This window comes from Camelus ferus, chromosome 9, assembly GCF_009834535.1.
Source record: "Camelus ferus isolate YT-003-E chromosome 9, BCGSAC_Cfer_1.0, whole genome shotgun sequence".
Classification (NCBI taxonomy): domain Eukaryota; kingdom Metazoa; phylum Chordata; class Mammalia; order Artiodactyla; family Camelidae; genus Camelus; species Camelus ferus.
In genome coordinates this window covers 63,799,049-63,810,552 of record NC_045704.1, presented here as the reverse complement: position 1 = coordinate 63,810,552, position 11,504 = coordinate 63,799,049, and the positions used below count along the sequence as shown (strand labels likewise).

Genomic DNA, 11,504 nt, shown 5'->3' with positions numbered 1-11,504 from the left:
CCTTCCACTCCATTCCCTGCTCGCATTCATGCCTGGTTGAAGCCTGCTTCACATGTCGTCTGTGACGTTGCTGTTCTGAATTTGTTTTCTTCTCAAGTTCCTCACCATCCTTTTGTCTTGCGTATTCTAGCCTGTGACATGTTCTGCCCAGTTCAACCAGTAATCCTCCCCTTTTACTTTTTATCTTTTAGAAATTTGCTGAAATCTCCAGTCTGTGGGCTTCTGCCCTTTCCAGTCACATACTTTTGGGGGTCACTTGCTTACTTTTATTTCGGGGGAGTTATGCGGGGAGGTAGGCGCATAGAGGCTCACTCTCCTGTCTTGAAGGAGAAGCTTACTTCCCCTTTCACACAGTTCGTCAGTCCTTAGCAAGGGCGCACGAGCTGCGGTCTGGCGCAAAGAAACGAACACAGACGGAGCTGTGCTCCGGCCAACATGTCGTCCTGAAGGAGAAACAAGCGGCATTCTTGCCACCAGGTATTTCTACGCATACATTACTCTGACCAATCCAGTCGTCTATGCTTGTCTTTAAAGAAATACACGATTGTAGGAAGACAAGTTGTTTTAAAAGAAAGGTGCCCGGACCCTCTCTAGCAGACCCTACAAGGAGCGCCTGCTGTCCCTGCATAGTCAACGCGGCGGGCGGAGCTAAAGGAATCCCAGAAGAGAGGCACAGTTGTCAGGTCTCGGAAGGCCCTGGAATTCATCTCGCTCTAATCGAAAGAGGACAAGAAGGCCTCCTGAAGTTCAGATACTCACCCAAGGTCGTTCAGCTAGTAAGTAGAGGGAGTGAGACTGGAAGATGGGTAAGCCTGACCCAAGGAGCATCCTGACACGCCCCTACCCTGCATCTTGAATAGCTGTTTTCCAGCTGCTTCTCTGCAATCTCCTCCCCTCCAACCACATCCTTTTCAGGAACAATGAAAAGAGGTGCAGAGAGAAGGGCAGGTGGAGCAGGAAGGGAGAATTCCAGCTGGGAGGGGCCTGTCCCAGCCCCCCCCTCCCCACCCCCCTGAAATCTGCTCGCCCTGGCTAGGATCTAGGAACAAAACTTACTAACTCTGGGGATCTATCCTGCCGCTCCACTCCCCTCGTTGCTCCAAAACTGCCAGCAAGAGGGAGGCTACAGTGGGCCTGGCTCCAGCTGCTTTAACACAGCGTGTGCCCCAGCCCTGGGAATTAACGACCGCTCTCCCAAGAGGTCGTAGTACACCATTCTCCCCAGAGTTTTCTCATCACCTAAATGTTCCTCCAACATGAATTACTAAGGTGGAAGAAAGGTCATAATTTTATGTTGAGTTTAGCAATTAATATGAAGCAAAAGGAATTTTTTCATACTCTTTAATTTCTTTTCTTCATTTTTATTTTTGCTTCAGGAAACTGGAGAGGAGAAAGAAAACCATTCATAGTAAACCTCACTGCTTATTTAATTTTTAAGCACAGAGTAATGGAGAGAGGTCCCACTCCAAGTCCTGTAACCGTCGTTCGTAACTCTACTCAGGATGCTTTCCCCAGGCGACTGCGAGCTCGCCGCTGGGAGGTGGAACTGGGGAGCCTAACAACAGAGCCACACCAGCCATCGAGAACCACGGCACCAAAGCGCTCGCACCGTCCCTCTGAGTCCCACGCTGAAAAGGGCGCCACCCCTTGCAGGAGCCAGCCCTGGGATGCAGCCAGCTCGCACCTCTGCCAGCCTCCTCTGCCGAGTTGCATGAATTCATCTGAAAATGAAGCGCAGCTGTGACTCAGCAGAGTCCCTCGTTTATGAGGGACGGCCCTTGTCTCCCTTAGCAACTTCTCTCCTCTCAGATTCTTGTCTTTTGAGCTGTACCTTGCCAGAGACTTAAAAGGTTCAACACTAGAATCTTTTAATTTTTCACTCAAGAATATTGACAAATATGAGTTTAAAAAATTAAGTTTCTACACTGAAAAATATTTTTGAGGCTGAAATGAAATATTTGAAAATCTCAAAATAGTTTATCTTCAAAATCAATGAATGCCTAAGTAACAATTATGAGATAGTCATACAAAAGCTATTTAAAAATAAAGACTGTATGGTTAAGATGCAACAGCTGGTTCTTACAGACCTAAGCACAGAACATGTTAAATATTGCTGTTAAAAATATTGGGGGACATGGGAAATCAGAACACAGATTGGGTAGTAAATAACCTTAGGGTCAACAGTTTAGTTGCACTGCCAAGTTAATTTTGCCAGTGACGTGTGATACATCTCTCTTAATGCCCCAGAGGATACTCCCAGAATGCGAGGAGTGCGGGTGCTGGCGGTACCATCCGGTCGGGATCTGAGCTCAGCAGTGAGCTGAATGGGCTTGAGCCGTTCCTTTACCTATAAAGCGGGGTTAGCAATGGCGACCAATTCCTAGGGTCATTGTTGTGAGGATTAAATGAAATAAGCCAGTTAGCATAGTGCCTGACATAGTAAGCACTCAATGTATGTTTTCATTATTACTCTTAACAGACTTTTGTCGGTTATTCATTTAGGGAAAAAACTAATTCTGATATAAATGGCTATCAGAGATCTGATGCATTCCTTTTTCCCTACATTTCCATATTAAGTCACTTAAAAAAAAAGTTTAGGACGGCATCTAAATTTCAGAGTCACTGCATGAAGATACATAAATACAGCAAATTCTATTACCATGGCAATAAGAAAAAGTGATGTTTTGATTAAATGAATATTCTAATTAATACACAGTTGACAATTTCCAAGGAATTGAGATATTATATGCAGGCAATACAAAAACTACACTGCTATCTAATTTGTCCCTTTTGATATTTCAAAAAAAAAATACTTCATGGACTTTATTTAAAGTTAAAAACTTTTGCTCTTTGGAAAACACCATTAAGAAAATAAAAAGACAACCCACAGATTGGGAGACAATATTTACAAAGCACACATCTGACAAAGGACTTGTATCTAGAATATGTAAGTAACTCTTACAATGCAGTAATAAGAAGAGAACCTAATTTTCTTAAATGAGCAACGTATTTCAACAGATGTATCATAAAGTAAGACCTGCAAATGGCCAAAAGCTCATGAGAAGGTGCTCAACACCATTAGTCACCAGGAAAATGCAAATCAAAGCCGTAATCATATACTATTATGCCTCCGGTAGAACGGCTAAAATTAGCAGGACTAACAAGTCATGTATGGGCGAAAATATAGAGTAGCTGGAATGCTGCCACACTGCTGGTAGGAACGTTAAAATGGTCCAACCACTTTGGGAAAGTTTGCAGTTCTTTTAAAGTTCATATCCAGAAAAGTGAAAACATGTCTACACTAGGACTTCTACACAAATGCAAATAGCATCTTTATTCATAATATCCAAAAACTGGAGGCACTTTTTCATCAACAAGTGAGTAGATAAGCAGACTGCGGTACAGCTGTGCAATGAAACACTATGCAGCAATCCAAAGAAAGGAACGTGTGACGCAGGCAACTGTGCGGATGAATCTCAAAAACACCATGCTAAGTGAGAGAAGCCAGGCTCCAGAAGTACGTAATTCCACCCAGATAAAATGATAGAAAGTGTGAACTAACCCATAGTAACAGAAAGAGCAACAGTTGCGCTGGAGCCAGGGGGCTGGGTGGAGCAGGAGGAAGGTTTTTAAGGCCACGAAAATCTTCCACAGCTTGATCGTGGTATCAGGTACACGGGTGGATACTTTTGTCAAAGTTCAAGGAATTATACACTTTCAATGAGTTCAGTTTATTGTGTATAAAATATATTTCAGTAAAGTTAATTTTAAAAATAAGCAATAATACAGTTATCTTAAAAATAATCAGAGAGCTGTTAAGATGTTGTTGCAGAATTAATTATAATTGCAAAGAATAGAAAGTAACTAAATATTCATTGACAGATACTTAGTAAAAATTAGTTATAATGAAACGATACCATAGAACACTGTGTAGCCATTTAAAAAGTTGAGGCAGTTCTATTTTTGATGTGAATGTTTATGACACAAAAAGTGAAAAGGTAGTTTTGCACAGTATGATCTGCTTTACATAAAAAACGTCTATGTACAGGTGTATATTTAATGCATGAACGTTCCCCAGGAATCTACGCTGGGCTATTGAGTGTTTAACAAGGGGGTCAACTACGGGGTGAGACTTTTACAAAGGGATTTTCCTCTTTCTCATTTTTCAGTGTTGAATCTTTTTAGTAAGCTAGTTTTACACGCACTATCAGCAGAAACAACAGTGATATCCCATTGGGAAAAGCAAAAGGCACTGGGCAATGGACTGGAACCTTCCAGGCATCATTACGAACACCAATCATTTTGTCCTTTCCAAGCGGGGAAATGCTGACTAACAGGGATTCTAGTTAACTGGACATGGAGAAGCATGGGCTTAGTGTGTGTCGGGAAGGAAAACATTCTGCTCAGTTCTTCCCCCAACAGGCTAAAGCAAGCATGTCACTGAATCTGTGGAAGGGAAAACGTGATGACCAAACTTGGCAAGGTAGAAGGTTTCCATTCCCTATCTTTCCTATCTTTCCAAAAGAATCTGTCAACATCTTTTAGTGTGGCAACAAACTCTGGGGGCATCCGCCCCTGGTCCTTCAGGATGACTCGCTCTGAGATGAAAACTGATAAAGATCAGAGCACCCAGCACGGCTTTCTGTACATAGCCTTGGAATCTTCTTGAGGAAATAAACATTTTGACAACCTTAAATGCTCAGACAAAACACCCAAGATTCCCCTTACATAACAGACAATGTCAGGGCAATCCCGAAAAACCCAGCTCAGCCTACCCTTGTTCTCAGAAGAGACTTGCACAATCCTGCCGTCTTCCTGTGTCTTCTCAACTCTGCAATTAAATATTCTCTGACTGCTCCCCATAGCTCCCCAAGTCCAGACACTATAATTATCAGGACAGTTTCTCCAGTGTCCTAATGAGCAGAGAACGAAAAGCCCTGGGTGAAGAAAGCCGGGATCCCCAGGACTTGGATCCGGCAGTTGTATCTGCCACCGCCAGCGAGGGAACTAGCCAAATCGCCCTTCACTTCCCCGTCTCCCCCTGCTTGCCCTTCCTGGATTCTTCTCAAAAGAGCATATCAAACCTGCTTCTACTTTCCCTGCTCCCCTCTGTAATCCTTCCACCCTACGGGGCTCTGCACCTTCTGCAGAATTCAGCAGACTGTCTCTGCCTGATCGAGATTTTCCACGTTGCAGTGTGCTTTGGAAAATTTGTCTTTGTGAATACTGTATGAATTTTATTTTCAGTATGTGTTAGGACATTTTTACTTGACCACTTAAATGTGACCAACCTTAGCCTACTCACACAGGGCCCTGATGTCTGGTCTGGGACAGAAGGCCTGCGAAAGAGGTGTCCCTTGCCTCCTGTGTTTTAAGGACTCGTGTGCTGAGCACAACAGCAAACCACTGCCCTTGGTCCAGTGCCCGCCCGAAGCCACCCACCTCTGCACTAAGTCTGGGAGCTCCCAGGGTGCCCAGACGCAGCTCTGCCCAAGGTGGGGACCACATTTCACACAAAGGGCCTGATACTTACCAGCAGCTACAGAATGTTTAGCTGTGAGTCGAAATTCCCCAGAGTTCGGTTCTGTGGGCCGAACCGCCCAGCCCTTCTGGGGAACTCACACCCAGTATCTCATTACTTCTGCCCACTCACTGCCACCTCACTTATCAACTCTGAGTTTTAAAAATTTCCTGTCTACTTTTCTCTCTTTGTCTTAAAAGGAACATGGAGACATTAGTGGTGAAAAGGAGGCCACCCGCAGAGGGGAGGAGGGGCACCGAGCAAGTAGGAGGGGAGGGTTCGCCTGCTCCCTGTCACTCATGTTGCACACAGACACACAGACACACGCACGCACCCAGAGCCTTGTGGGGCCCGGGCGACAGGACTCCTGGCCGGCTACCCCGGACACCACTTCACTCCGGGGAGCAAGAGATTCTGGCCCCTGGCACTTCCCACCTGTTCCGTGTTCCCTGTCACTCTTCTCTTTTAGATCAATGGCTAGCCTTCCCGAGAAGCTAAATGGGTCAAAATGGCTTGAGTTTGTTCCTTTCTGATAATAATACCATTAGTCTGATGTGTTTACAAAGCCCTTTCACCTACACATTTTCCTGTTGAAGCCTCACCACGACCCTGGGAAACAGGTTTATTATTATCCTCTACTTACGGATGAGGAAATCTGAGTGTCGCTGGTCAAGCAAATTACCATGTGGTGACATTGAACTCGGTCTGAATGCAAGTCCCAGGACTGTGTTGCCTAACACCTGCTGCCAGTGTGAACTGCCCCGTCCACAGACCCCTGGGTCAGGACAGTCACGTCAGGCTGGCGTCTGCGCATCAGTGAGCACTGAACGGACTGAGGCGGCACCTGGCCTGTGGCAGCCTGTCCGTGAGCTGCCTAACGGCTCATGACAATGCCTTTGGCAAAGAACACTGCCAAAGGGGCGATGTCAGTGCACAAAGTCATTTGGACTAGCTCTTTCTGGTGTTTGGATTGAGGAAATGGCTTGTTGATAAGGAGAGGAAAATAGAGCAGCCACATCTGGAAAGAGAGGCAGAGGGAGATCACGGAGGGAGACGGCACCGACCACGAGAGACAAGAGGAACGGCCAGTTCCCGCAGCAGCCTCGACCCCCGACCGGCTTTCTGGTTCCAGTTTTACATACGTGATAAATCCTCTTTTTCCAAGTTGGCCTCCATGTTTCTCTGCTCCTTGAAACCAAGGGAAGCCTTTCTGCTTTGCACCCTGCTCTGATTGTGGTGGACTTACCCCAAAGTAGTGACCCCGTCAGGTGCTCAAAAGGAGGAGAGGCGGGGCAAGCAGGTGTCTCAAATCCCACGTGGGAGGTGGCTGGTCTTACCTCCAGATTCTCTGCTGCTCGCCTCGCCCCTCTGTCAAGCCCAGGGTCCGGCCAAGCCAACCGAGTCAGTCCACTGCCTTCTCTCCGGCTCAGCTGGCGAGGCAGACAGCATACACAACACCCCTGAACCCAGAAGAGTCTGGTTCCTTGAAGATCAGCTTTACAAGGGCCACCATTTCTGAATCAGAGAAAGCACTCTGCGATACGGTCAATGCGCAGCTTTGACTTACAAACCCCGGATTGTGTTCCGGGGGCAACGAAAGGGGCAGGTTCTTTCCAGTAAGAAAATACTTTGAAATCACACTGCAGAGGACGTATGATCGCCTCAGGACGTCTGCCTCGTAAACATGTCCCTGTGACTAGACGATGTGACATGCGGGCAAAGGGAGGAATCCTCGATCCTAAAGAAAGACTTCCCTCAGGAGGAAGCGCCTCCCCGTGCAGACCTCGTGGAAGGCGCTGCTGAAGGCACGCCACTGAGACCGGGTTCGTGCCCTTGTCTTTTTTGCTCTTCGTGTTTTCTTTTTCTATTTTTCCTTCAGCCACGCTTTTAAAAAAGTTAATCCACGTCATTTTTATTGTGTTCAGACTTTGGGGTGGAGCCACTCCCTGAATACTTCTCACCTGTTTTAACGTGGAGTCTAGGCTGCCGGACCCCCAGGTGTTCAAATCAAGGCGTTTCAAAAGGCAGCTGGCCCTGCCGTGCTGAGCACCAAAAGTTAAACAAATGTGATTCAGCTTGAATTACAGCTTAAGTGCATCGCACGGATGTTGGTAGCAGATAAAGGCAGCAGGAGGAAAAACACCTGAAACACTTCAGAGTGAGACGCTCAGCAGCCTCTCAGAACAGTCACGTCGGCAGAAGCAGCGCCTTCGTGGCAGCTTGACGTGGACCGTAGAGGGCCAGGCCCTTTCTTCTGGATTCCACATCCCGGGCAAGCGGCTTTCCTCCCCAAGCTCACCAGGTGGCTGCTGGGCTTCCGGTGCATTCCTCGCCATCCAAGGCAAGAAGGAAGAAAGGGGCCGATCTGTCCCTTTAAAGATGTTCTTCCGGAAAGCCTGCCCAGTATCGTCCGCTTATTGGCCAGAACGGGGCCACATGCCCAACCATTCCAGCAAGGGGGTCTGGGTAAACACGGTTTTGTTTCCTGCCTTTTTTATGACAGCTGTAAGGAAAAAGGCTTTTGCTAATCCAACCCCCAGCGATGCCACAGACAGAACAGCAGGGGAAGGGAAGTGCCCCGACGTCACCCACTGAGACGGGAAGCTCCCAGCTCGTCCCCTCCAAGGTCAGTGTCCCGTTCGAGGCAGGGCAGCGTGGAGAAGGCTCTTCGCTTAGTGCCCGGCCTTCGATCTGAACACCGTGTTTATGCCCAACAGAGAATATGCCTTCAGACAAAGACTCTCCGGGGCAGAAGGCACTACCTGAGCTGGAGATGGGCTGACTGGGGACGGCTTTGCACACCTCTGCCCGGCTGAATGCTTGCCTGATTCTTTAAGCCTCAGTAAGGACAGCCGTTCCCCACAGGCCTGCCCTGGTTTCTTATACTGGATCAAATGCCTTTGCTAAATGCTTCCAGGTAGCCTTGAAGTTCTCTCTCACAAGATCCCTTTCTCTCATTTGTCAGCCTTGCTTGGTGTCTGCTTTTCCCACTGGACATGGGAGTTCGAAGAGGACTGAAGTCCGTGTCTGCCGTGTTCACCGCTGTTTCCCGAGCACCCAGCACTTCGGCAAAGAACAGGTGCTCAGCGAGTCTTTACTGCATGGAACTAAGCTGAAAGGCTCTCCTGCTAAGATGCCGTGCTCCTTCATATGCTGTCACAGTTATAATTATACAGGTTTTGTGTGATTGTTTGTATAAAGTTTGTTTTTCCCACTTACCTGTCGGCCCTGTGAGAGCAGGGGTAAGTCAGTGTGAGTCGCTGACACAGCCCCGCACCCTCGGAGTTGCCGGGTGTGCGGGCGCGGGCTTGTCCACAGGCACTTGTGGAATGAGTGATTAGTGAAGACGCGTAACCTCTCTGGTCCCCGGCGTCCTGGTCGGCGACGATAACCCCCGTACTGTTACCGTGGTGATTAAACGCCTGGCACGTGGGGAACTCGAAGACAACCGTTCCTTTCCTCCCTGCCGCAGAGCCCACAGACTGGGTCTCTGGGGTTTGCTCTCAGGACAAAAAAGGAGCGCAGGGAATTCTAGGAGTTCATCTGGGATTTGGGCCCCAGAACTGTAATCTGCAGGAGGCTGAAGGCAGGAGTAAGGGACTGCAATCGTTTGCCAGGCCGCCTACCACAGGGTGACTGACTCAAAGGCAGGAATCGATGTTCGCACAGTTCTAGAGGCTAGAAGTCCAAGGTCAAGGTGTCAGCAGCGATGGCTTCTTCTGAGGCTTCCCTCCTTGCCTTGCAGGTGGCCGTCTTCTCTCTGTGTCTTCACGTGGTCTCTCTGTGCGTGTCTGCAATCTAACCTCCTCTTCTTGTAAGGACACCAATCATATTAAATGAGGGCCCACCCCAATGACCTCAATGACCACGTCAAAGACCCTACCTACAAACTCATTCACATTCTCAGGTATTAGAGGTTCAGGCTTCAGCCCTTAACAGGGGACACTTGAAAACCTGCCATCACCCTCAATTCAAAAAATATCTTATGCACAATCCTCTGGTGGAGGTTAGTAAATTTTAAAATGCAGGCAGCCTACTAAGAGGATGGTCCATTGGCCTTTTACACCTTAATATGAGTTGCTTCGTTAAGTGGAATGGTTTCCTACCAACCATACAGAATCGGTGACGCATGTGAGAGAGGAGGGGCCAGAAATGAGAAATAAGCAGCTTTTGGCTCACAGGTCGCTGCCAGGAAGGGCAGAGCTGGGTAGGCCTAAGCATAATAGCAAATAAACTCTGTTAGACATCTACCGCGTGTCATGCAGAGAATGAATGACTGTAGCCCGCTTCCTGTATTTACTCATTCAGTCTGACATTAACTCTCCGAGGCAGGTAGGTTATCATCGTCCTCACTTCACAAGAACGGCAGTGTGGCTGCAGAACCATTAGGTCAGAGCAGGGATCCGAATCAGGGTCTGTCTGAGGTCAAAACCCACACTTCTGCCTGCAGACTGTTTGGGGACAGTATACAACATGGGGACGTTGGGAACGCGAGCATGGGAGTGTCATAAAGAGGAAGGAGGACTGCAAAAACAAAGGTCTCCTGCTCTACAATTTTCCAAAAATTATAAAAATTATAATTGTGTGCATCAATTTGGACACTGTGCTGGAGGCTGCCAGGCGAGGAATATGGCGGTCCAGTGCCCTGTGACTCGCCTCCCCGTCCGGGCACAGCAGCCCAGCTCTGCAGGCGCAGCCCTTACCTCTGCGGGGGGGGGGGGGGGGGCTGGCCTCAGCCCTGGTGCGCCCCGTTTTGGGCAGCCTGCGGGAACATCCTATTCTTAAACTGCTCCGTGAGTCAGGGCTATCTCCAGGGCAATGGTTTTCCACCCTACCAGACCCAGTACTCTTTTCTTACAACGAATGTTTTGTAACCTGTCCTTTGTGGTCATGGAATTAAATTCTTATATAATAAAACACACCTACTCATAATTTCAGGGAAAAAAAATGACACTATCTAGGGTGACCAACTGTCCTGATTTGCCTAAGACGGGGGTTTTCTGGGACACGGGATTTTCAGCCCTAATCCTTGATTATCATATGTAGGAAAAATGAAAGGTGAGTAATTGAGAATAAAGTTACATGCATTAGAAGACTTTGCTTGGACCACTGTTATATCAGAAGACACACTGCAGTCGTCAGTTGCACTTACTTACTTACAATGAGTGCGTTAAGAAACGAACGCATTTTATGTGCCTCCGTTGGCTTAGAAATGCTGGATCTGAAGTCTATGGAAAGGAATGTCAAATCTCCTATGTGACATATTTGCACATGACAGCTACAAAGGCAGACTGACACAGTTGTGTCATTCTGGTGACTCACATACATAAGCAGCAAGCTTTGCAGTAGGATTTGTGATCTTCTGAAACGGTGAACATTTCTTGATAAAATTCCAAATAAAACAGAATATGACCTTCCCTCCCTTTAGTTGGTAATTGCATTCCCAACTGCTTCTCCCACACCAACCAGTTCTCCAGCACCACCTGGGTACCTGCAACTCAGTGCAATTCTGACACCACCTGAAGTTAGCACAGACCCGCAGGTTAAGGGCTCAGCCCCACAACCCCGCCCCCGCCCCACGTGGGGTGCCACCTGCAAGTAGTGGGGCCTGAGGTTACCCACACTGCTGTCCAACTTGGCTGCAAACCAGAGGTTCTCAGGATGCCCTCCTGGGGCTACATCACCTGCTAGAACAGTTCACAGAACTCAGGGAAACTGGTTTACTTTATAATAAAGGAAGTGATGAAGGAAGTAGACGAACAGGCAGATGAAGAGATACACGGGGCGAGCTACCTGGGAATGGGTGTGGCGTTTCCACGCCCCCTCTGGGCCGCCCCCCACTCTACACGGCACCCCCACATGTTTACCAGTGCAGAAGCTCTCCAACTCCCCCACTTTGGGGATTTTTATGGAGGCTTCACCACATGTGCATGGTCAATCACTAACTCAATCCCCAGCCCCTCTCCCCTTTGCAGAGGATGGA

General features: G+C 47.9%; 1 long non-coding RNA gene across 1 annotated transcript; it reads left to right on the top strand.

Moving 5' to 3' along the window:
• Positions 1-8,054: 8,054 nt before the first annotated feature.
• Positions 8,055-8,664, top strand: LOC116665876. The gene is made up of 3 exons (XR_004322636.1): positions 8,055-8,147; positions 8,239-8,363; positions 8,487-8,664. It is a non-coding gene; the product is annotated as an uncharacterized LOC116665876 (long non-coding RNA).
• Positions 8,665-11,504: the final 2,840 nt, after the last annotated feature.